The sequence below is a fragment of the Pinus tabuliformis genome, chromosome 5_1 (genome assembly GCF_031772625.1).
Source record: "Pinus tabuliformis cultivar Carrire ecotype Pingquan chromosome 5_1, CPIR1, whole genome shotgun sequence".
Classification (NCBI taxonomy): Eukaryota; Viridiplantae; Streptophyta; class Pinopsida; order Pinales; family Pinaceae; genus Pinus; species Pinus tabuliformis.
The window spans coordinates 664,853,461-664,880,393 of record NC_142305.1 but is presented as its reverse complement, the minus strand read 5'-3'; the positions used below and the strand labels follow the sequence as shown (position 1 = coordinate 664,880,393).

The window sequence follows — 26,933 nt, the reverse complement described above, 5'->3', positions numbered from 1 at the left end:
TCAATAGCAGCATCGAGCACCAGAGAGCTTGAAGATTCAAACCATCCCCTAGAGGATCTATCAGGGCTGAGCACCACATTGGGCTCTTGCCATTGTAGACCAGAAGGTCACACAGTTGGTAGGAAGAAGAAAATTCTATGTACTCCAATGGCTTGGGGAATCCAAGACCACTTGCCAAGAAAATCTACTTCAGGAGAACCCACATAGAGTCCTTGTATTGTAAAATCCTCTGCCCAAAGGCACAATAAAACAAGGCCACCACTGAAGCTGGACTAGAGACGTAGCCCTGGAGAATAGGGTGAACTCCTTATTAAAAATTGTTCGTGTCTTTATTTTTGCTTACTATATTTCTCTGTTGTATTTTCCATTTTATTGTCTGTGTATTGGCAATCTGATCGATCTGTTGCTTCAATAACATAGAACACACACCAGCACATGAGTCTACAATACCTTAGTTTAATAAATCTTTAGTTGATGTCACTCATAGGGTGAATATCATATCAATAATAAACAATAAGTGATAGTAAATAATCTTTATTAATATCTTAAGCACAATTTCCCTATAGCCAGGAAATTGGTTTCTTAAGGAACAACACCCACCATTAAAATTACCCAAGACCTTCTTTTTACCAATTCTACATAGTGCGCAATATGCAAGGATGAATTTGAAGTGGGCATTGAAGTAAGACAAATGCCTTGTGTACCATTATGTTTGCATTCTTCCATGGCTTGGCCAACATAATTATTGTCCAGTTTGTTGACATGTGATGCCCACAGATGATGTGGAGTATGAGCAGGCTCGATCCAATGGGCAAATCTCTCTTTGGGTTCGAAATTATAATGGCACATCAAATGGGAAAGGTTGAAATATTCATTGTTTTTCTTCACGGGGTATTTTGGGAACATCGATTAACAATAATAATGAATCCTTCAGGTCTAAAATAAGCTCTATCAATATCATGGGTGGTACTAGTAGTATTGCCCCAAATCAATCAGAAGCTTCTGGTGGTGGTGGTTCTGCTATTATATTTCCTACCCATGGAGCAACTAATGTCAATGGTAGTGGTAGAGGGACAAGAACTTCAAGGTATCTCTTGTAGGGCCATTTAGAGCTTCATTTTCAACAACTCAGCAAGTTCAAGATGAAACAAGTTCTGGTCCTGCAAATAGTGGAGAGATTGTTTCTAGTAGACCAGATGAGGGAAATGATGTTTAGGGGAACAACTTAGCTACTATGAGTGTAGGGGATGACGATGATACTCTTATATCTAAAGCAAGAGATGGAGACTTGGAGACTTGGGAAGTTTTATTCATCACCTTAGTTTTCATTATTGTGGAATACTACTAGTATAATGAATAGGTTGGAATGATGATCAACATATCATGTTATTTTTCGATCAGTGATGCTAATTCTCTACTGTTAAGGGATTTTAAGGTAATTTTTAGGAAAATTTTACATGTCATTAGATCATTGCATCTTTCTTTGCAAAAATTTTGAAGCACAAAGAATTACAATCAAAACAACATATTCTTCTAAATGTGGCAATATAATTCAGTCATGAGAAATGACAATAGGAAATGATAGCAATAGAATGGTGATAATTCTTTGATTTTAGTTCAGAATCTAGTTTTTTTAAACTTTCCAATATAAGAAATTGAATATAAGCACCTTTGCTACTTAAATTATTCCACGCACCAATTATAAGCATGAAAGTTTTCAAGGCCTCCTTAAGAATTTTTTCTTTTGATCAATGGAGTGAACTATGAATTCTTGCAGCGTGGTTCAATTATATTTATAATTCTCTTATGGAATATGAATTACATTCTTAAGACTGTCTGTTAATATCAATTAGAAAAAACGAAAATAAATATTTTATGTGAATGTAGCAAGATGGAATCTCATCATATGAACTATTGAACTTGAAGCCTTTAACATATATATTTGTTCAGGTAAGCATTCTTCTACATAATTTAGCTTCCACAGACTCACTTAGAATTATAATGTGTGTATGAAATATCTTATATGGAACTACACTTCAACATAGCTTGTGGTGTTTGGGGAAGTGTTGTGGCCAGCAACACCCCCCCCCTTGTTCATTTAAGTGTTGTCCAAAATACTAAATGAATGGGGACCCTTAGTTAAATTTTAGAAAAAAAAGCAAGAGTCTCCTTTCTTTAAAATAAGGTTACCATCATAAGCTTAGGAAGGTATTTTGAATATTTTTTAACCTAAGTCTATGATAAGGGAAATATCTTTAAAGCCGCGTTGCAAAAAAGATAGGAAATGCCTCCATTTCTCTATAATATCGGTATGCGCAAGACTCTCGTGTTAAGCATAATATCGCATCGCAATAAAGTAATACTCATAAGGAAAAAACTTCAAGATTTACCGATCTACGATACACATATCGCAAGATCGCATATCGCAGAAATGAGCTGACAAGATTCAGCAAACATTAAACTTCTACGACCTGCGATGTTGCGATCGCTGCGATATCATATTCGTATGTTTGCGCGATCTGCGATAGTGCGATTTGCGATGGTGCGATCTGCGATGTTACGTAAGCAAATCATAAATCACTTCATCACGAATCCTTCGGGCACGCTATTCAAAGAAAAGCCACTTACCATAATCTGACTCAAGATCATGCGCTTTTAATGATAGTAAAGGAATTAGTTGTTAGCTATTAAATGAAATGAAGACGCGTGCTTTTGTAAAGAATTACTTCACGTAAGGTGGCATATTTGATATATCTGTTGCATTTAAAACTCTCCCATCACCTTTCTTGATCAGTCATTTCCATTTCACTCATAAGTTGCAGGAACGAAGAACTAAAGACGATTCAAAGCCAAATGTAGGAAGAAATTGGAAAGAAAAATAAAGCTCAAGGCTCTGAGGCAAAGGAAAAGACGAAGGAGATGGCGCCTTTGTATACAGACATAGCCTGTAACAGAGACGCAGGGATATCGACATGGGAAAGCATGTACAGATAGCTTGAAGAAGAGAATCCCAGAATAATGAAGGTTGCTACTGTCGCGGGCTCACAACGCTCTTCCGAGGCGTCCTTAGATGAGATAGCATGTTCATTTCTTCACCGGATAGCAGCAAGGCCCAAAATTATACCATATACGGATATGATCAAGTGGATACTTGACAATGCAGAGATGAGCAACAGACAATTCAAGATTCAAGGACATGGGCTCATCGGATCATTCGTTGCACAAGATTTAAAGCTTATGTATCATATTCCTGAACCACAGGTGACTTACAATGCACAATTCGTTAAGAAATTTGTGGCAGAGAACCCAAACCTAGCAGAGACCACCAAAGATTGGTCTAGAAAAGAGGAGCCGCTCAAAAAAGACAAAAACGGTATGTACAACACTAGTTCCCTCACCTCTCCATATTGTTTTGTTGCGGCCATGCTTTGTAGATTATTTGGGATGCCGGATATCAATAAGTTTTCGTCTGAATGGCTACCATTAATAGATGCTGCCATAAATGCCGATATTATGGATCGGGCCAAGATCTTTTCTGATAATCTATACACGGCTATTATCAATTACCGGTCTAGAAGATCCTTGTCTCAAAGGATCTATCCTCCTTTTTATCTGTCCGCATATGTTATGGATTCTATTTTTTATGTGCCTAAATTTCCCACTATGGGTTGGAAATGGACTACCCAGGACCCATTACCTATCCATGTTTATCATAAGATGTTATGGGATTCTCAGTTCGTCCCACACTTCTACCAGATTTGTCATGGGCTTATCTTACCCTTGTATAGAATGATGTATGATGAAGACCCCCGAGGTGCTCACCCGAGGCACAGATAGATATCATCCCCATCGCAAGATGGTTCGGGGAAGAATGGTTCACCTCTATTAGAGTGTTTGGAAGCACTGTACCTCCTCATGTCCTGCCTCTGTATATCCCCGATAATTTACACAGGGCCAATTTAATCGAAGAGACCACCCCGGGGTACCTACCAAATAAACTACAACTGGAAGCAGAAGGCGCAGGAAAAGGGAAAAGCGATCCAAGCATTAAACAGGTTAAATTGGGAGTGTTACTAGGCATACTTGGTCAAGCCGCATAGTCAATGGATGACTGTGAAATGCATCATAAACGCGGCCGAAAAAGTAGTGCCAGCTCTCATAGATTCTGTTTTTGTGGCCCAACTCAGTGCAGAAGTCAACCAGCAGACTCTCCTCAAGCCCATGATGAACACTTGCAGCTTTAAAGACCAAATTCAGAAGTAGCCTTATTTTAGAATGTTGTTTTTTCTTTAAAATTAGATTAGAAAAAGGACGGTCATTTGAAAACCGCATCCTAAATTTTGTAAATACACTATTATTAGAATTAGGAAGTAGTATTTTAACCCTTCTCATTGCATTTGGAGAAGGGTCCAGAAATTTGTCAAAAACTTGTCCTCGGAACATGCACTTCTGCACCCTCAGAGGAGGTTTTGATGAATGGATGGATCGAGATTTATTAATGTTTGCATTTGATGTCTGCTACTGATGTTGCACTTTTGTACTCTTAGTAGATGTTAGAACAAGTAGAGATAAATCGTTTTTTTTTGCTTGAAGCTTATGAGTAGGATTAGTCATAAATGGTACTTTTATCTCTTGTCCATTTCTGCTTATATTCTTAAAGTGATATACAGTTTTCAGTTGTTTATATGTTACTGCATGAATGTATGAGTTACCATTTGGCACTTCTGTACGGTGGAGACATTTATTTATGTCTAATATATGAATAACTTATTATGCGATATGCTGTTCACAACTGTTTTGCCTAACTTTTTATGCAAAGTGGTTTATCTGAATTGATTTCTATTCTTATGATAGCTGAATGATCTTTATTATCAGTTATTGTTTGAAATCTCTTTAGATCGCATAATAGAAGAAATACACCCCGGGTTAGCATAGCTTAGATGTGTTGTTTCTCATTAGATTACAATAGCATAGAGTTAGTTTAAAAGTTTGAATTAAATTAGCTTTAAGTATTCTTAGATCAGCAATATCCAACTCTGCACACACACACACATACACCCTTAGATTGGGAAACTGGTCCCATTATCCCTAGTCGGACCCGCTATACCAAACGGATAAGGAGCTGCCAACCAAGGTCCGGACCGGGTGGGTATCCCCCTTGTTGTCGACCCGATTTTCGGGGCTTCAACAGGAAGTCAGACTTTCAAGTACCTTCTTCCTAACCTCAACTCCAATAGAACACAAGCCTTTACCCTCATGTACAATTAGATACTGAATGGTCCATTATACTCCCAAACATTCTTAGTTGTTGTTAAATGATGGATTACTATTTCCTCCTGTTAAATTCTACACTAGTTTAAAAGGGGCATCTTCTCTAATAACCTTTCTTATCTCTTGAAGAACACGTTTAGAGTTACATGGATTCTCCAACAGAAGATAAGGCATGCACTGAAATATGCATTCAAGAGATGGAGCATCCTTCCCTGGTATAGCCATCTCTTTTGTAAGGGTTGAGTCCTTGACTCTTTTTTTCTCTATTATCGCTTTGCAGTTATTTCTACTTTGTTTTTGATAGGAATTCCTAGAGATCTGAAAGCTTCTAGAGCCTTATTTAAATAGATCTCATAGATTTTCAAGGTTCTCTCCTAGTAGTGGAGATGATTTTAGGCATAGATAGTGGCACTTTTTATTAGTCAACTCCATCCTAATTTTATGAGGACAAAATTTAGCCTTTGTTTGTAGATTTTGTCCAAGGAGAATTGTGCCATCAGCAAAGAGTTGATGAGAGATATACTTGATCTCGAAAGTGAGGAAACTCTTAAGTTCTGTAAATTAGAGCAAATTTGTAAAGTTATGTCAGTCTCCTTGAGAGGTTTGTAATTGGAGTCCCCCCTAGCAGTTTGCACCTAAGGACCAAAATTCCAAATCTCATTCAAAGATCTTGTGTATCTAGAAATGACGATTCTTATTGAAATATGAGATTTTTTTTTTAATTTATTTTGTTGAGAAAATTGATCAACAAAGAATCACTTGGCGCAAAGAAATAACTTGAGTTTTCACTCATATTTCTCATTCTAGTTGCTTTATAGGTTATTTTTGCACAATCAGGAATCAAACTGTTTCTTGATTTGCTAACTTTATCTCCCAAAAATGTATTAGAGAAATAAGATTTTAGAGTCTGTGAGATTGGAGACCAAAGAAGATTTGTTTCATAGAGCTAAGTATTAGACCAAGAAATTTGGGCATGCTCAGGAAATAGCTTTTATCAATAGAATCCAAGTTAAGTTAAGCGAAGAGCTTGTAGGGTATATAATAGCCAACATTAGTGTGTTATGTATTCTTTTGATTGATTTTATCAGTTATGTCTCTGTAAAAAACTAACCTTTGGTAACGAAGTAGAGTTAAATTGGTGACGAGTTCAACTAATAGGATTGAACTTGTGAAATTTGTGTGCAAATGGCATCATCCCTCATCCATGGTGTGTAAAATACTTTGACAGAAAAACTTTTAGCTGTTGAGGTTTTGCTGAAAAATTTTAAGTATTGTTTGCAAATAGGGTAGCAAGCTAAGTGGGCTTGATTGTGGGGAAAACTCCACAGTTAAGCGCGCTTGAGCTAGAGGCGATCTGGGATGGGTGACCTCCCGGGAAGTCTTGGTTACCGGGTGCAAGCCCCGGAAGTGATGATTGATGCTATGTGATTCATTTCACTAGTTTCAATCCCATTTCTTCACCCCTGTGAGCATCACCCGATGCAATGAGTGCTAACTGAACTATTCAAAAATCATGAGAAATTAGTCAGTTACGACTACCTCTCATGGAAATGGTCATACGTGAATGACTTACTTAACGCAGTTGAATCTCAAAATGATATCTAATATAATGCACTGCGTAAAACCCCCATACTTAAATTCAAAAAGAGTGAAGGGATCTCAACTTGAATGGTTCATGAGGTACAATACTTGCTAAGGTTTTGCAAATGGGGTAGCAAGCTAAGTGGGCTTTATTGTGGGGAAAACTCCACAGTTAAGCGCGCTTGAGCCAGAGGCGATCTGGGATGGGTGGCCTCTCGGGAAGTCCTGGTTACCGGGTGCAAGCCCCGGAAGTGATGATTGATGCTATGTGATTCATTTCACTAGTTTCAATCCCATTTATTCACCCCTGTGAGCGTCACCCGATGCAATGAGTGCTAAGTGAACTATTCAAAAATCATGAGAAATTAGTCAGTTACGACTACCTCCCATAGAAATGGTCATACGTGAATGACTTACTTAACACAGTTGAATCCCAAAATGATATCTAAAATAATTATTATTATTATTATTGTGACTTATTAAAGCCGAGCAATCATGAATTCAAGGGGAAAGACAGGAAATGGTTGTGCTTCTCAAGAAGCAAATCACACATGAACAAATACAATTAGACTTGAGATTTGAGGTATCAAGGTGCATTGGGTCCATTTGTAGTGGACTAAATAACTAATTACGATGTGTATCATTTTTCTAGAGTCACGACGATCCCTGTCACTAGTAGGCATATTCTATTGGATTGCATGCTCTGAGCAGTAGTAGGGGGAGGAGGAAGGGAGGAATTAGGTGGGTTATAGATAAGGATGCCATCCAAAAGGAATGGGTAGATTTCTTGGTGTCATCAGTGCCAGAGGAGTATCAGAATCGATGCGCGGGAGGAGGGCCTCATTTGCCCCATTGCAATGGAGATTTTGTCGAGGAAACGAAGAGACCAACACCAAATTTTGGGTACTACCCATATACACTTGAGGTAGGATAGGGGCAGGAGCAAGGGGGACTACGATTCCAGCCATGGCAAGATAGACCAATTCTTTCCCGAGGTCATTCTACAACTCTTACAGCTGGTCATGGCAGAAACCAAATCATGGAATCCCTTGCTGCTTTCTTCCAACATGGGAACGATTATGACAACAAAAACAATATTAATACCAATGATGAGGAGAGAAGAGGGAGAGGAGGAAGGGTACAAATTTGGATGGATCCTAGTGGGTTCAATCCTATGATGTTTACTCATGGTCAAATGATGCAGAATTTGATGGGTCTGGGTGGGGATAATGTGGAATTCATTGTTGATGACAAAACAAGGGTGTGACTAACCAGATTACCTGGTAATTTTGGGAGTTATTTCATTGGGCTTGGGTTGGATCAGCTTATACAGTAACTTGCAGAAAATGACCCCAACATGTATGTGTTATAGACATTTTTGGGCGCTGCAACCCCAAGCATAAAATGTCCATAAACCAAGTGCTCCTAAGTCCCTAAAAGTGTTGTTCTAAGCCCTAAAGGAACAAGGTCAACTGATTACAGCTTCTCCCAGAAGTTCTCCATGAAAAAATGCTCAGAATTGGTCAAAACATGATCATTTCAGCTGCTCCATAGGCAAAGTGGGTTGCATCTCACCTAAATACACTGTGTGGGTGCATTGCATTTCAAAAATCCCTTATATGGGGTGCGATGGGCGAGAAGTGACAAATGGCAGTGTCATTCCGCGAGGTGGAGAGGCATGGAATCTTCCAGAAACTTCTCCTGTGACACTTGCCTCTCTGAATTCAACCAAGGATGAGTAAGAGATCATCAATCTCCAAGTGGAAGCAAGAACTATCAGAGGGAAGACACTAATCAAAACATAAGCTGACTCATCTCCCTTATAGATATCTATATATGGATCCCTCATCCTAGAGATCCAGAGGCTGGAATTTTGCATATTGTAAGGAATTTTTGTTGGTTTCTTGAGACAACATCATAAGTGTTGGGTGATCTAAGCTTTGTATGAGGTGAAGAAGGGCTTACTTGCTGAGAGGATGATGCTGGGTCAGAATAGCTGGTTGTAACTCCCTTGGCTCTTTCTTATTTATCAATAAAATCTATTCAAGTTTTCCTCCATACTCTTGTGTCATTTATGTTTTATGCATCTGTATGGTCAATTTACATCTGATCCTAGATTGTTTATGATTCTAGATTCATGTTCTTGTATAGTTTTATGCTACTGTGATCCTACAGGTACTCTGTGAAGCTGGGCGTACAAGGGAGCAAGTAGCGAAAGAATATCAAGAGAGAGAGGAATCGAACTAGGAGATTAGCGCAAGACAGAGGTTGGTATTCTTTGTTCTTCTCTCATCTATATTTCATAAAGGAAAAATGAAAGTAGCTTTACTTTGTTTGTTTCTAAGGTATCTACCACACCTTAGTGGGATAAGCAGTTCTATGTAGACACTTTTCCCTATAACAAAATGGCGACTCCGCTGGGGACGAATTAGTTTGTTTGTTTATCTTCCTTATTGTTTATTTTATAAACTTACAGATGGAGCCCGAAGTCGAGCCAGGTAGCTTTCGAACTGCATTTGCTATGCAAATGCAAAGTAGATAAATGCCGCTTCAGTCAATCTCTGGGATTTGTTTATGACTTAAACAACTGATTCACAAACTCCCTCATTGCCCTCGTGGTAGCTCTTAGAACCTCCTTAGATCTACCCCTGATTGTTGCATTACTGATTACCATTTGCTCGGCCAAAACCCATGAACTGAACTGCAAACTGTGACCCAGAACCCAAGCAAAGTCTTGTCTCTAGCCCAGCGCAGGTACTGTTATGTGAATCTGAAATTTAGCGCACTTTGAGTGTAGTAGGTGCACTGCATTTCAAATTCCCTATGTTACAAGTGTGCTGATCAGACTAGGCATTGTTCAGGTTTGGTTTTTGTGATTCATTCTTTTCAGTTCTATTCATGAATTTTGCTGCCTGTAATCAGTATATCTCTGTTTGAAACCCCTTTTCCTTGTTATTATTCCACCTCCTTTGTGTAAAAGAACTGTAAATGTTTTTGGGTATTTGTTGAGTCATTTTCAGTTCTCCTTTGCAAAAAGTAACGTAGTCGTACTGTCGTCCTTTGATTTGAAAGTGTCGCAAGTGTCGTTTTCAGTCATAGGAAAGAGTTTGGTTGCTATTGATAGTCGATTATCCTGTTACTATTGTATTTGGTCTGAATTTGTAGTTTTTCTAGTGTTAAAAACAAGTATTCATTTCCAAATCGTAAAATGTTGTGATTGTCTCCATTTTTTATTTCGAAAAGAAGCTTGTTAATAATGGTCACTTGAAAAGTAATTCAGATTTGTGCATTAGCTTTCTTTTTACCATTCACGTACTAAGAAAGCCGAAAACAAATACATGAATGTGCATTTTCATTTAGATTGTTTGATTGGTTTGATTTAGGACAGTGCATTTAGAGTGTGCTCTTTGCTCTTTTTGAAAGAATATTGTCTCTCTTTCCTTAGTAGCTAGGATTTTCATTGCACAAAGAAGATAAAAGACTGTTTATCATCTTAGATTGCATTTTAGGAATTATACATCTACATCTCGTGGTGAACCTGAAAGGAAAATTTCTTAAACAAGATCAACTATAAAATAAATTCAATGAAACTAACAACGCTTTGGAACCTAACGCACAACATTTAGAAGTCTAGGCTAGAGATGTATTCCGACGTCGTAAAGCCTGGTAACTATTGTTCTCACTGATGGTTGGGTGATTCCTCCACTTTGAGACGATAAGTGCCAGTACGGACTTGTGCTCCCACGTACCGTCGAGTATATTTTGGGAGACCATAATAGGCTTAATCCTTTATCCATAGGAAGCCGTGTCTGCCGCTCTATCGATCGCAATGCACTGAACACAACATTCGGGAAGATTGACTGTCGTACCGTAAAAATTATTCTGCAGTTTTGCGATTGGTTTGGTAATCCCTCTACCTAGATTTCCAGAGCAGTCCCTTTCGTTCCTTTTCAGACTCCTTAACGGAAAAGGTCCATCTGAGCACTTGTCACTTCAGGCTCACTAAAAATCGAAGGCGACTAGAGTCATCTTTTGTTTTTTCTCGACTCTTAAAAATTGAAAAAACAAGTTGTGTCAAAGCGTCTAAAATTTATTTTAAACGGAATAATTATCACCCTTTCCTACGTTGATCTTAGGTTGAGAAAATGGAACCCACCAACCAAGGAATCCCCCTTGGAGGAAATCCTAGTCCCTTCTCCTCTTGGGGAGATGTTGGTGCACCCCATATGGCCACATTGTCACTTCCAGGATTGACAATCGGCTTGCCCGTATGGCTCTTTTCAACCTCTGTCATTTAGAACACCGCAATTCCTGAACAATCGAGTAAGCAACTAGACGAACCCAGAGTTACCCACCAACCTTCTACTTCCTCCAATTCTTCCTCTCCTCCTTCTTAGCTTGATGGGGTTGGTAAAGCCAAAAATCAAATACTTGAGAAGAAGAAGGAAAAGAAGAAGAAAGAGAAGAAGAAGAAGGAGCCAAAAGTGAAAGGGGGCAACCAAGCGTCGTCTAGCGAAAATCCACACACTGCATCGACCAGGCCTAAATCGCCATGTGTCATTTGCAAAGGATACCACTATCATAGAGATTATCCTTGCATCCCTTGGATCTTAAGGGACTGGTCTCCTCGTTTGCACAACCCGGTGTTGTCAACCTCTGATGATCATGTTGAAAACACACCGTCGACTAGTGAAAGTGAAGCCCCAGGACAAAAAGGAAAATATAGATTTCCTTGTAAACTGTGCGAAGGTGATCATGTCGTCCACCATTGTCCCTTCTTAGACGAGGCTAAAAGAGTTTTGGACGATCGTCCGGTTTCACCATTACGACTTCCTCCTGGATATAAAAAACTCTTGCCAAGTCCTTCACTAGTTGAAAATCTGGCTGACCCGCCCAGATGGTCGGCCGAAGCGTCTATCATTGAAGACAAACTATCTAAACTCATACCAGACGAAAGTCAAAAGGTCGAGGTGGCATTTGACCCGGTATTTCCTTCAGAGGTCCCATATTCAAGTGATACAGTCACAGAAGAGAATAAGGATGACATCGTCCAAATTCTTTTCATAAGCACAGACTCCAATGAACATGGGGGCAATTTACCCATTCCTTTACCGCAGGAAGGAAGTTTGTCAGAGTCATACTCGGCCGTCTATTCGGTCCCACCTCCAAGCAACCTAGTTGTTTCTTTTGATTGGAATCAACTAGGCAGACCCCATTTACCGGCTAGTGTACCATTCCGAATTATTTCTCAAATATATAGAATGGTTATGGCTGGTATCATCATAGATGAAGGGGCTTCTGTGAGTATCCTTTCCTTGACTGCTTGGAAAGCACTTGGTTCGCCATCGCTTTTGCCTGAGATGAGAAATCTAACAGGCTTTGATAAAGGAACCAGTCGACTGTTAGGGATCCTTCCCAATGTGCCCATAACATTGAGGGGGAAAACCATTCAAATGAACGTAATGGTAGTTCAAGGACCCCTGGATTATAATCTACTCCTTGGACGAGACTATATTTATTGCATGGGAGTCATTGTCTCATCACTCTTTAGAGTAATTTGTTTTCCGCACGAAGGAAGAGTGGTCAAGCTCGTAGACCAGCTTTCATTTCCCGGATCACGCATAGCAAATAGTCATATACCATCCCTGAATGGTCTTTTCACACAAGGAATGTCTCATCAATCCCCAGTCCGTCCACCTGATGAGCGCGAGTGATTCGGGGGACATGACTGAAACCCAGGGGGCATGCACCCTGGTCTTCTTCGACAGGAAAACTTCAAGTATAGGGTAGGTTTCCGCGAGAGATATATGACTAGTCTGTACTCCCGTCCGTGATTGGAAAAGGGAGTTAGACTGAAATAAGATTCCGTTGTCAAAGTTATGTGAGTGGAGTCGTCTCCGCCACTCGCCTTTGTGTATTTCGGTAGACATCGGCGAAGAAATTTTTTGTTTGCGCTATGAATAGAACAATCTTTGGTAACCTGAAAGAGGTAAACCTTTCTTGATAAAACAAATGTTTTGTCGGTAGAACAAACAGTAACCTTGAAACTTTATTTTATACCTGGGGGCATGCAAACCCTTGGGCATGCAAGCGAAGAGCGTCTATTTATTTTTTAAATTTATAGGTCCTCTAACCCTTTAAACTCGTAGGATTGGTCGTCTCCTAATTTGCATAAAGAAAGGATGTGGGGCAAAACTCTAAAAATTTCCGTTTTCATAAATGGGACATTCTTATTATATGATTGGATTAATCGAGCAGTTTTAGCACATAGTTCAAGCTCGTTAAAAACTAAACATAAGTCATGAGCAAATGTTTCCCCCAGTGTTTAAGCCCAATAAAAAAAAATGAACCAATTCCCGGTAAATAACCATCGTGAATGTAGTACTTCAGCCTTTAAAGCCTTGGTCGTGTTCTCATCATCACCTCCATTCTATATTGGCCGATCATTCACCTCCATTTGATTGTTTACCCCTTTTGAGGAACAACTGCGAAGAGTGATCTCACTAGCCATCCTTGTAACACTGCCGTGATTGAAAAATTCCAAACCTTACTTGGAATCAGCTGCTACCCAATTTTATGTCTCGTTCCTCAAAAGACGAGTCTCCTTTAAGCTCTTTTCAATTGACTCATAAAATATGAAAAGATTTCCGAGCCATTGGCCTCTCCAGCTCATTAAAGGGACCGAAAGTGCTATCCCTCCTTTAGATTTTAATTTTTTTTGGACCTGAGGGATTATTACACAAAAATATTGAACGCTTGTTTTGTTCGGCTCGTTAAAAGGATAAAAAATTCAATCCTTCTGTATTGTTTTATACTTTTTCGGACTTAAGGGATTAGATGACGAAAAAGGAATTTTGGAGTTTCCTTTACTTTCCTTTTCAGACTCTCTAAAATTGAAAAGGACCGAGTTATCTTTATCGTTAAACTCGTTAAAACTTAATAGCGACAAACTTTTCCATAGCAGACAAGAACGAGTTTCACTATCGCTAGGCTCGTTAAAACATAGCGATGGGTTTGCCCGAAGGGAAAATTATAGAACAAGCATATGTTATCCTCCTCAAGCTTGACAAAAATAAAGAGGTATTAGTCAACAATGATTGGGGAAAATTGGGAAGAAAACTTGAAGAAATTTTGTTGGTAGCAAGTCGCTCTTGAACATGACACTTTCACTCTGCATCCAAGTCGGGTTGGGTTGTTTCATTCAACGGTCACATCACCATGGTCCCATCACACCATCCACATTTGGGGTTAATGCTACCAATCCATCACGTCAGTGTTGCCGATATGTTCAAGAGAAGTCATTCAGAGAATTCACCTGTGTCTCACCCACTACAATACATTTACACTCCATTCTTTCATGACCGCCACCCTGAACCTTATGTCATCAGATTGTTTTCACCTCCATTAAAATCATTTGCTCTGTTCTGTGTCATTGATGTGGGATTCATTAAGACCCTCCTGTGATGGATCGCTTCTTGTTGACATCAGCTCATTATCCAAGAAGCCGATCTAGGAACACCCCATTTAGTACTTTGAAGCTTGCATGCCTCAATGGCAAGTTTCTCACTTCCGGCGACAGGTTTACATCAATGGCCTTCGACCGAAAGATTTTGCGTGGTCTTCGATGCCGTCCTTTATTCACACCACGTGAATTGTACTACAGTACCTTGAGGGTCATTATCATTATCGGTGATTCCTCTTGCGCCTATTAACAACTTACATCATTGGTTGGTAATCAGGTGATGTCTTTCCATGTTCGACTCCAGAACATCTCTCACATGGATAGACTTGTACTTCGAGTGAAGATCAAACGAGATTGAAGACCCCGGATCTAATTTCATCCATCTGGGCTGCGATATATATTCAGGGAAATAAAGAAATCAAATGTACATTATTGCTACACAAATAATCATCCAATCAAAGGGATGATGACTCTACCAGAATCATCAGTCTACACTCAGACGATTGTCTGTCCTATGTACATGAAAATGAATTTATAAAGCTGAGCATGGGAATTCCTGCCTCACCTAGATCATGAAAATATTATGAAGATAATTTATTGTATTGTTTCTTATTACAGGTCTCCTCTCAGCTTGAAAGAACTTCGGATCCTCATAACAAAGCATTTCACCCGACATCAAAAGATTAATGACCTCATGCCTTAGGGGGCAATTGTTATAGACATTTTTGGGCACTGCAACCCCAAGCATAAAATTTCCATAAACCAAGGGCTCCTAAGTCCCTAAAAGTGTTGTTCTAACCCCTAAAGGAACAAGGTCAACGGATTATAGCTTCTCCCAGAAGTTCTCCATGAAAAACTGCTCAGAACTTGTCAAAACAGGATCATTTCAGCCGCTCCATAGGAAAAGTGTGTTTCATCTCACCTAAATACACTGTGTGGGTGCATTTCATTTCAAAAAGCCCTTCTATGGGGTGAGATGGGCGAGAAGTGACAAATGGCAGTGTCATTCCGCAAGGTGGAGAGGCATGGAATCTTCCAGAAACTTCTCCTGTGACACTTGCCTCTCTGAATTCGACCAAGGATGAGTAAGAGATCATCAGTCTCCAAGTGGAAGCAAGAACTATCAGAGGGAAGACACTAATAAAATCACAAGCTGACTCATCTCCCTTACAGATATCTATATATGGATCCCTCATCCCAGAGATCCAGAGGCTGGAATTTTGCATATAGTAATGAATTACTGTTGGTTTCTTGAGACAACATCATAAGTGTTGGGTGATCTAAGCTTTGTATGAGGTGAAGAAGGGCTTACATGCTGAGAGGATGATGCTAGGTCAAAACAGCTGGTTGTAACTCCCTTGGCTCTTTCTTATTTATCAATAAAATCTATTCAAGTTTTCCTCCATACTCTTGTGTCATTTATGTTTTATGCATCTGTATGGTATATTTACATATGATCCTAGATTGTTTATGATTATAGATCCATGTTCTTGTATAGTTTTATGCTACTGTGATCCTACAGGTGCTCTGTGAAGCTGGGCGTACAAGGGAGAAAGTAGCGAAATACTATCAAGAGAGAGAGGAATCGAACTAGGATATTAGCGCAAGACAGAGGTTGGTCTTCTTTGTTCTTCTCTCATCTATATTTCATAAAGGAAAAACGAAAGTAGCTTTACTTTGTTTGTTTCTAAGGTAGCTACCACACCTTAGTGGGATAAGTAGTTCTGTGTAGACACTTTTCCCTGTAACAATATGGTACACCTCTCGCCTCCAAAGCTTCCATAGGGATAATGCTGACCATTAATATTACCCAAGACATTCTTGTCACCGATTCTTCACAATGTGTAGTAGGCAAGGATGAATTTGAAGTGGGCATCGAAGTAATACAGATGCCCTATAAACACATGTACCATTCTGTTCGCATTATTTTGTGTCTTGAACAACATAATTATTGTCCAGATTGTCGATATGAGATGCTCACAGATGATGTGGTGTATGAGCAGGCTTGCTCTCATAGGAAAATCTCTAGTTTCGTTTGGAATTCTAGAGGCATATCGGATGGGAAAGGTGGAAATGTTGATGGGTTTTCCTCACGGGGTATTTTGGGAACATCAAATAATGGTAATAATGAATCTTTCAAGCCTGAAATGAGCTCTGGAAATATCATGGTCGGTACTAGTAGTATTGCCCGAAATCAATGAGAAGTTTCTGTTGGTGGTGTTGTTGTTATATTTCCTTCCCATGAAGCGGCTAATGTCAATGGCAGTGGTAGAGGGATAAGCAGGAACCTCAAGGTCTCCCTTTTGGGGCCATTCAGGGCCTCCTTTTCAACAACTTAGCAAGCTCAAGCTAAAACAAGCTCCGGTCCCGCAAACAATGGAGAGAGTGTTTCTAGCAAACCAGACGAGGGAAATGATGTTCAAGGGAACAACTTAGCTACTATGAGGGAAGAAGATGATGGTGATACTGTTATGTCTGAATCAAGAGAGGGTTACTTGGGCTGATGGTTTGTAGCTTATATAGTTGCCCCATATAACAGATTTTTTAAATATAGAGGGAGCTCCCGCAACAACCCACTCTTCCATACTTTGTTGCTAAATATATTTCCCTAATATTATATCTCTCCATAAGCCCTGAGCATTAAAATACCTCCACAGATTACAATAGAGGAGGGATATATTAAACTACTTTGTGTCCCTCAATCCCTAGTCACCTGAATTTTGAGGGCAAGAAAGCTTTCCAAGCTTGATGAGGTGATATTTTTTCCTTGGGCTAGATCCCACCCATAAGGACTTGGTAATGAGAGCATTGATTTTGTGAATGATAGCTAATGGGAGAGGAAATAAGTGCATCCAATACACATAAATTCCTTAAAGCACCGATTTTATCAAGATCACCCTGCCCCTGAAGATTAGCCATTAGTGCTCCCAAATAGAAATATTTTTCTGGATTTTTTTGATCAGCCATTCCCAGTCCAACAGTGTGTAACAACTAGGTTTGAGAAAGCATCCCAAGTATTTGAAGCCCAAAGAAAAAGGGATCGACTTAATCTAAAATAGAGCTTCTATTTGTTGGTTAGTCGATACATCCATCTCAACTGATATCAACTTAGAGTTTTCCTTATTGATAATGAGACCTGAGTCTTTACCAAATTTAGAAAGAATCTTATATTTAATTTCCCATTATGAAAATTTGGCTGCACTAACACAAAGGACATCTCCTATGAATAAAACATGAGTTGAGGTGGCTGTGGAAGAGACCCTACAATAGATCGTAGAAAAACATTAATAGCTCAAAGGACCCAAAAGAATGAATGGTTTCATCAATTCATAGCTCATAAAACATAAAGCCAAAGATACTATCCAACCTCTGCTTGGACAGGCCATTAGCCACCATGTTTTGTTCTTTGTACACATGGAAGAAAGATAAATTAGAGAAAGAAGAACATAGGGCATCAATATTAGCCATCTAGGGATGTAGAAAAGGAACATCTAGAGTGCTCCTCCCCTGCAACGAGTCAATGGCAATTTTGGCATCTCCAACAATTATAATGGATTCAATGGCTAGCCAAACAACACTTTGAAGTAAACCCCATATTGCCACAATCCCGTCCCTGTAGCTAGTGCCATCACCCCCATTCTAATAGAATCAAAAAACCCTATTGGGACAAAGCTCAATGAGAGCTTCATAACCATGTTGTCCCCGAATAGAAGCCCCATAGAAAAATCTATCAGGGAAGAGTGTCCCCAGATCCAAAACTCGAACAACCCTCTAAGGAGAGCTAGGAACCTAGGGGCCTATCTCAAGAAAGTAACCAACAATTTTAGCACTTGAATAATAGCAGTTAGGGTACATATCCTCGAATACTGTAGCATTTCTAGACCACCATATCCCCCAAAGAACATACATAGAGAGTGCCCTGTATGGTCTTAGACTCAAGGACCAAAACATAAGACACTCAATAATGGAAGACCAATTCATACCAACCCTAAGCTTCAATAATCTTACCACATTGTCCCATATGGACTTGGTAAAGGAACTTTCCATAAATAAGTGAACAATGTTGTGGTGTAGGTAAATTCTCAATGTAGACATAAATAATTCCTCTAGCCCGAGGGAGCAGGTCCAGTCACAAACAAACAATATATGGAAAATATCCTTAAGTTAGAATCAATTAAGAAGGCCTACCTCTTAGAATGCTATTCCACTTGGTGATGATCCTACTTCCTCACTCCATCTATCTTCCGTATCCTTCCTTTGAATACCTGAAACAAGCAAACAAACAACACCAACAAATGTGATAGCATACCATATTGTATTCATACTACTTAATAGGTCAAGGAACATTAAGCCATAAATATGTAAAATAACACTTCATGTAGGAAATCAATCAATAGTTGTATTCATATAAATCAGAAAGAGATTACAACCAATGCCTTGACGTTGTTGGTCTCGTCCGACATATCCGGGTTCCCAAACTTCTACTAGCATCTAATGGATAGCCCCAGTAATGGAAGTTTTAAGGTCTCTTCGCTTTGATCTCAAACCAAACCAAAACACACTATTCTCCCTCAAACATACACTAGAAAGCTACAAGCTATAGATGTCTTTTTGATCATTCAAACTCACTCCAAAACTACTTTAGCTTGGGAAAAGAGAGGTTTATATAGCTCAGATGGATCGGAGATAGTTCCTCTCATCATAGGAGAAGGTATTATCTCTTGAATTTGTTCCATCCTAATAGGGGAAAGGAGCCCAAACTGACTTCTTCAACTCCATCCAGCCCAACCATCTACTGGACTTCCATTATGGAGCTTCTAGAGCTAGAAGCTTTGACTCCATATTTAAAAAACTTGCCAGAAGAGGATCAGTGCAACTGGAAAAGGGCTCAATCACTCCGTACGATAGTAGTGCTAGTTTTAATCTCTACAAACTAGCATGAGGAGGAAACTGATTAGTAGCACCAATTTTGTAAACTGGGGTGAAAGGAAGATTCTTGGGAAATGATGCAAAGGGGAATTATTATGCTCATGAAGAGGGACATACTGGGAGTTTCTCCATGATGGGAAAGCATGTAGGGCTCACTGTAGAGGTCCTCCAGGATTGTGGACATGGAGTACAAGGATTGTGACAAAATGTTGTGTAACTGATGCCCCCTAATGCGTGAAGACTGAACTAGAGAGAAGGGTGAAATGCTTTACAAGTGGATGGGGGGAACCAGAGTCCATCATCGGAAAACTTGCAAGCAAGAAAAGATACATATACATCACTAAAAACTCTAACAAATGATACGTGAATTGTGGTATGGACACAAGCATCGAGAGAATGATCATGTAAATGGATCCAAGGCATGGGTGCAACCATCCAATAGAAAGGATCACAATGAAAATGAGGTATGGTCACAGCCACCCAATAATGAGAAGGATCACATATAACAACTCATGGTATGGTCGCAGCCATCCATCAGAAAGGGACATGTATATCAACATGATCATGTCACATCACCTCGCAACCTAGACTAGTGTAATCTAAGCCCAGGGTCTTGTGCTCCAAATGACCTGATCAGAGTACAAATCCTGACATGTGAATGAATGTGTTGAAGTCGAACATGGTAGAAAGTTTCTTGATTACCGGTCAATGATGTGAAAGATTAACAAGTGTGAGAGAAACCACCAATAATGACAATGGCTCTCAAGGTACTAGCGACATAGTTCATAGAATGTGAATAAAGGACCTGAAGTTGAACACCCATGAAATCACCCGATCGAAAGCCAATGATGTGAATTTGTCATCAAGTGCGAAGAACTTGCCCTTAGTGCATGAAATCTCTAAGGTACTGGAAGGGAGTCTCTCGCCCAACTTCCTGGATAATGAGATGAAGTCAAAAAGAAGCGACCACATTGAAGGAGGGCCATGATGTATCCCACATAATAGACATGAGACAAAGGGATGCAAATGATTTCAGATGATACGGAGGATCAAGAGTAAGTGCAACTGCAAAAAGACTAACTCTTGAACATATTAGCAACACAAATCTAGAGTTTGGTAGCTTTTGGATCCATAGGATTGATGGTCATGATGACGTGGCAGAGATAAAATGAAAGGAAAAAGTGAACAGCCGAACCCAAGAGGGTCAATGATGAAAAGGAGGATATCCCAACCTGACACAAAGTAGAAAATGTCATGTTCAAGAGTGAGCTGCCGACACGACTGATAAAATTTGCAATTTCCCCCCACCATTTTTAGCAGGTACCCCAATTATTTTTTATGGCAAGCTTGAAGGGGATATCATGTGCTTGCACTGTAACTTTATCCTTCAGACGAATCCGACCTAGTAAGTTTAATGAGACCTAGGAAGGAGAATCTCATGTCGATCATAGTGATGAATCCAATGTCATTTAATATTTTAATGAGTCCAACAAAGGTGTAACTCAGTATCTTTTTTATGTTTAGAGAGTTTGAAAAAGACATGGAAAAGAAAACTCCACATGGTCCTTTTTCGTACATTTGTGTTTCTCGAACCCGAAAAGGTAGAAAACGATACATGAAAGAACTTCTTGACCATTTCAGTCAAGGGGTACATTTTTGTAAATAGTTTATCTCAACCCAAAAAAGGGGTAAAGGAATACTAGGTAAACAAAGTTTCGCAGCCTTTAATGAGTTCAAAATGACAAGAGTTTGGAAATATTTTCGTTTCTAAAGAGTAAGAAAAGAGATGAAAGCAAACCTCCTATTTTTATTTTATTTTAATGAGTCAAAAAGGGAAAAATGCTCGGTGATATTTTAATTTTTTACGAGTCATAAAAGAGCTTAAAGGTGACTCGTCCTGGAGGGATGGGTGGTATAAAGGGTAGCAACTAGTTTTGGTAATGGAGGAACTGCTCAAAACATGAAATGGTCAAGAGGCCGGCCAATAAAACCACTCATCGATTTGGTCCCTCAAGAAAGGAAAAAGAACCAAGTGAAAGCATATGATCAGCCAAAGAGATGGTGGCGATGGAATGAAACAATCAAGGCTCATTTAGCAGAAATTAGCTGAAAAAATGACGATCACAAGATGTACGGAAATCACAGGATGTAAATTGGGCATAGGTTCATTTTTACACAAGCTTGAACCATGGAGAACTCCTCTTGCATTCAGTTTCATGTTTACACAAGCTTGAAATGAAAAACTATGCTTTCTATAAGTTTGCATGCCCCCAACATAATGACTCAGTCGAGGTACATGCCCCCCAAGCTTCATTTCAGTCAACTAGGTGGATGGAATGAAGGTTCACTTTCGGGATCTTGGAAAGACTCAACTGGGATTTTACGAGATCTTAATCAAAGACTCAATTTGGAAAAGGTAGTTGCTTCATTTTTTAATGAGGCTGACACAGTAAAAGAACTATCTTCGAGACCCTTGTCTCATTTTTTAACGAGCTGGACAAAAGACAAAGAACTATTCTCACACCCTTTGTTTCATTTTTTGACGCGGTTGACATGAGACCAGGAACTATCCTCATAATGTTTGTTCATGACCTATAAGAGAACATGTCTCCCAAGAGGTCTTCACTAGACGAAAGAACCATGCTCTGGGAGGAATACATGTCATTTTGTACCAAAGATAGATCAGGTTCCAATGCCCCTAGTACATAATGTACAATACCATCTGTGTGATCGTCAGTAGATGTGGAGACAGAATGGGTAGCCACATAATTAACCTGTGGCGGGGAAGGTATTTCTTGCAAACTAGATCCAATAGGGGATGATGGTTGTAAAGGAGGCTCTTGGTGACCAATGAACAACAGTTGATCAATGGTCACAATTCTCCCTTCATGTGGAAAAAAAACTACATGGAAAAGTGACTAAACAAGAGCACCCATGACATAAACATAGTCACCTCCAAGGAGAAGAATGAAATATAAGGGACCTTGGACTACCATCATGTCTATATAGACAATCTTTCCTCCCAAATAAATTGGGAACTTCAGAAAGGGTTGATCGGTTCCCTTGTTGAAAGCCAACGGATTCTAGGTGATAGAAACAAGTTGTGGGCAACCCAAAGCCTACCAAGTAGTAGAAGACATGATGCTAATAGGCACACCTTCATCTAATATAGTGTCATGTACTACCATATTATAGGCTTGTACTGTGATCTGGAAAGGCACATAATATGGAAGGTAAAAAGCAGTCAATTTACTTCAATCAAAAGAAATGAGAGAACTACTCGGTGGGGGTATCATATGATTTCCCCCATGCTCTACAAGAATAGGAGAAGGACTCTCCTGAACAAGCGAGATGAGAGGGTCACTCTTCGAATCATGAGAATCTGGGGAGACAAGAAGAACATGAGTAGTATGATCACCACTCACTTCGGGAACAAAGTGAACAACCAAAGGAGGTGCCTAGTCAACACTCTTTTTTACCACTGGTTGGTCAGGAAGAGAAAGAACAGGTTCACGCTCAGGAAGAGTAGGATGGGAAAGATATGAATCCAAGTTAATCTTTTTATCAACTAGGACAGGGTTAGAAGAAAGCCTTTGATAATCAACAGGATGTTGGGGTTGAGGACCTATAACGTTTTCCAAAATTTTGGAAGCTTTATCCATAAGTGGACAAAGGTGAAGAAGATGCTTGCCTTCACATAACCTACAAGGGAATCTAATATTTCCCTTATTCTTACCATCATTATTTAAAGGTGTAGCATCGACATAATCCCTAGAGGTCAATGGGGATGGTCGATTTAGGTCTTGAGACCATACCTCTAAGACTCTGGGAATACCAGGACACTATCAAAGGAGAAGGTCACCCTTACATAGCCTGCATGGGAATTTTACCTTTCGTGGAGGAGCGAAAGGTTTATCTACGGGAGATTCATTTGGAGTAACAACTTCATGGTTGGCATCTCGCTTATTTTACTTCTTCTTCTTCTTCTTCTTCTTAGCCTCCTAAGTACTAGATTTCAAACTTTCACAAGGCGAAGTAGAAGAGGAAGGTGAAGAAATAGTGGAATAAGGTGAGAGGTCAACCTTAGAATCAACGTGATGTGATTCAAATGAAGGAGATGGCTAGACAAGAGTTTGGACACTTGGGACCACTGAGGTGGAAAATAAGTAGATAGGTAAACCAATGGTTAACCCCACGGAGGGACAACATTACCATATAAGGAGCACCAACATCTCCAAAAGAAGGAAAAGAACCAGAATTCCCATCTGAGGGTAATATTTGACTAGTAGAATTTGGAAATGTTACTATTGGGATCGACCCTAAAGAAACATCAAGGAAGATAACTTTAATTAGGAATATTTTGTGGGTAGTTAATTTTAAGACATTGAAACAAAAATTTGCCTTTTCATTTTTTAAGAGTCTAGAAAAGGGTGAAAGGTGACTCTAGTCACTTTTGGAGTTAACAAGCTCAAAAGGACAGGTGCTTAGTGATATTTTAAATTTTAAAGAGTAAAAAAGACAAAAATGATTGCTCAAGATAATCTAGGAAAAAGGAATACCAGGTAAACATGAACTGCAGAATACCTCTTAGCGAATTGAAAAGTACGAGAAGGTAATATCCCCAAATATTGTGTTTGGTGTATCATTTTTACAAGGTGGAAGACTTGGCTTCCTATGGAGAAAGGATTGCAATCTAGTGGGGTCTCCCTTTATATACGCGATAGTACGAGAAGCACAAGTCCATACTAGCACTATCTAGTGCTGAAGCGAATCATAGCTGCTAGGTTTAAAGACGTCAGAATTCATCCCTAGCCTAGACCTCTAAATATAAGCATTAAGTTTCAATGATTCCTTAGGTTAATTCAATATATTTTAACGATTGATCTTGTATTAGGTTTCAATTACAAGGCCCTACCACTGTCAACCGAAAAAACTCCTACATGCCACTATATGGGAAAGGAAATATTTGTCTTCGATGAAATTTAACATTAATTGAGAGATAGAGAGCACACAATCAATGCAACAATCAAAGAATAAAATATTTCACTAATAAATCTCCAAAATGCACTGAATCTTCATATTGAATGCACTTCAACTAGTCCTTTTAACAGTGAAGAAAATTCATTTCTTTTCGAATACAAATGATGATGCGACTCTAGTCTTCAATGATTCTAGCTAATGTAACATATTGATTCAAAAAACTAGAATTATATATTTTTCAATCGAATGATAACATGAATCTTTCACAAACACTTCAATGACTTTTTTTTCAAAACAATCAACATCAATCAAATGGAAGGCGCGAAAAGAAAATTCCTTCCAAACCAATGATGCAATGATTCAATCAAGAACAAGATGAGCAATGTAATCTATGCCCAAAAACAGATTCTTAATCAAGAGAAGAACAAATGAAACTTTTCAAACTTGCTTAATTGAAATCAAAGTGATAAAAGGACTAAAAAATGAAAATGCATGGAGAAACTAACAAACATTGTTAGGTCCCTATAATACTAGTGATTACACCATTACTATTGTAATTATATCCCTTATTAATATTGTTGTGCCCCTATTGTCCCCATATTGTTATTACTATGCCCCATAGAATCCCTCTATTGTTATTTTTGTTCCTTTATATTATTATTGTTAGGTCAGCTAGGTTATATTGTGACTCCTTAGACTCCTATATATAGAAAGGAGATTTTGTCATTTGAATCATCAAAAAATCATTCATTTGTGTAATGTAAAGGAGGTTGCCCCCTTGAAGAGGCTGAATTCTAAGGCGTTGATCTATCTTTTCTATCTTTTTGTGAGCTGGTTTTATAACATTTGGTATCAAAGCTTTGGATTCTAGGGTTTCGCTGCTCCAAATAGGTCATCATGGCATTTTCACTATAAAACAAAAATTCTGCGATGTTTCAGAAGAAAAAAAAAACCCATTTGAGATGAAATCCCACTGAACCTTGGGTCCAAAGTTCAGAGCTTTTTGCACTATATTTGCGGAGATGTGATCTGAGTAAGTTGGTCTTTTTGCAGACTCCTGAATTGCATTCCAAATAGGTGACCTGGGAAAAATTGTCATAAATTTCTCTCTGAGAATCAGATTGAAGTTTCGTAAGAAGGTAAAGAAAGAGGATGGACTGTAGTTTCTTGTATATATTTTTCAGAGCCAAAGGTCAAAACAGGGACACGTGGCATGTGATACAAGTTCGCTCTACTGAACTAGTCTATAATCAGGTCACTGTGGGAGATTTGGCATAACTCTTCCTTGGAGAATCAAATTTGGATTAGACTGGTTAAATTGGAAAGAGGACAGAGAGAGCTACTATAGATCACAATTTCAGAAATGGATGATCCGAAATTACAGAGATACATCAGAGGCAATATCGCGCTCCTACAAAGTGAAAAAAGGTGTGTAGATTTTTTAAAATTTTTGCTTAAGGTTGGTTAGAAAAATTATTTTGAAGGAATTCAAAGGGCAGAAAGAGAATTATTATTAGTAAATGATGCGCTAAGGAAAGAAAATGCAAACACCTAGTAAGAAACCTGAAAGCTCTAGCATGACTCATGAAGAAGAGGAAGAAATGCTACATGATATATCAAAATTACAAGACCAAGTGCAACAAATGTCAATCTCACAAAAGCTAACAGAAGCTAAGATAAATGGCGTGGAATCTAAGATAAAGGGTGTGGAAGCTAAGATGGAAGATTTGAAGATAGATTTGAAGACAGATTTGAAGAAAGATATGGCAGATTTGAAGACAGATTTGAAGACAGACATGGCAGATTTGAAGACAGATTTGACAAATTTTCTACAAGAAATACTTACAAATGGTGAAAGGGTAGTAAAGGAAACTCATGATGTGAAAAAAAGAAATGTTAATTGTGATTTCATAGACTCTAATGTTGGATCGAAGACCCACCATATTCCAAAAATCGATATGAGGAAGTTTGATGGCAAGGATCCCGCAACATGGATATTACAGATGGAGCAATTTTTCGATCTTAATAATGTGAAAAACACACATAAGGTACATATTGCAACTTTACATTTGGAACCAAATTAGTTTATATGGTATCAATTACTTTGCTCTCATAAACAAATTATCACTTGGGCAATTTTTACAGAAGAATTGACAACACATTATGAGGATACAAAAAGCAACACTTTTTTTAGCCAATTGATAAGTCTCAAACAAAAGGGTTCAACAATGGAGCACATTGAAGAGTTCCAAAAATTGAATGTAAGGGTAAAATATATTCCAGAGGATCATAGGATTGATGTGTTCATAGGGACTTTAAAGGGTAATATCCAACATGATGTTAAACTTTGGGAACTTGATTCATTAGAGAAGGCATTCAGGTTAGCAAGAAAAATGGAAAGCAAAATTATGGCAACTAGGAAGCATACCACTCACAACTATAAAGATGGAATTGTTGTTGCCCCTAGTCTTCCACAACCTATAAGGTTGACACCACAACAATTGGAAGAAAAAAACACAAAAGGGCTTTGTTACAGTTGTGATAGCAAATACACTAAAAGTCATAAGTGTGTTGAGAAGAAATTATTCTACATAGATTGTGAAGAGGAAGAAGAAAAGGAGCAAGGGTCAAAAGAAGAGGATATACTCTAGGACCAAAGTATAGATAAATAAGAAATGAATCCGACCATATCTTGTAAAGGATTGGCAGG

At 38.8% G+C, this 26,933-nt stretch overlaps 1 pseudogene; it reads left to right on the top strand.

Moving 5' to 3' along the window:
• Window positions 1–7,610: 7,610 nt before the first annotated feature.
• Window positions 7,611–16,818, top strand: LOC149166736 (E3 ubiquitin-protein ligase RING1-like; annotated as a pseudogene).
• Window positions 16,819–26,933: the final 10,115 nt, after the last annotated feature.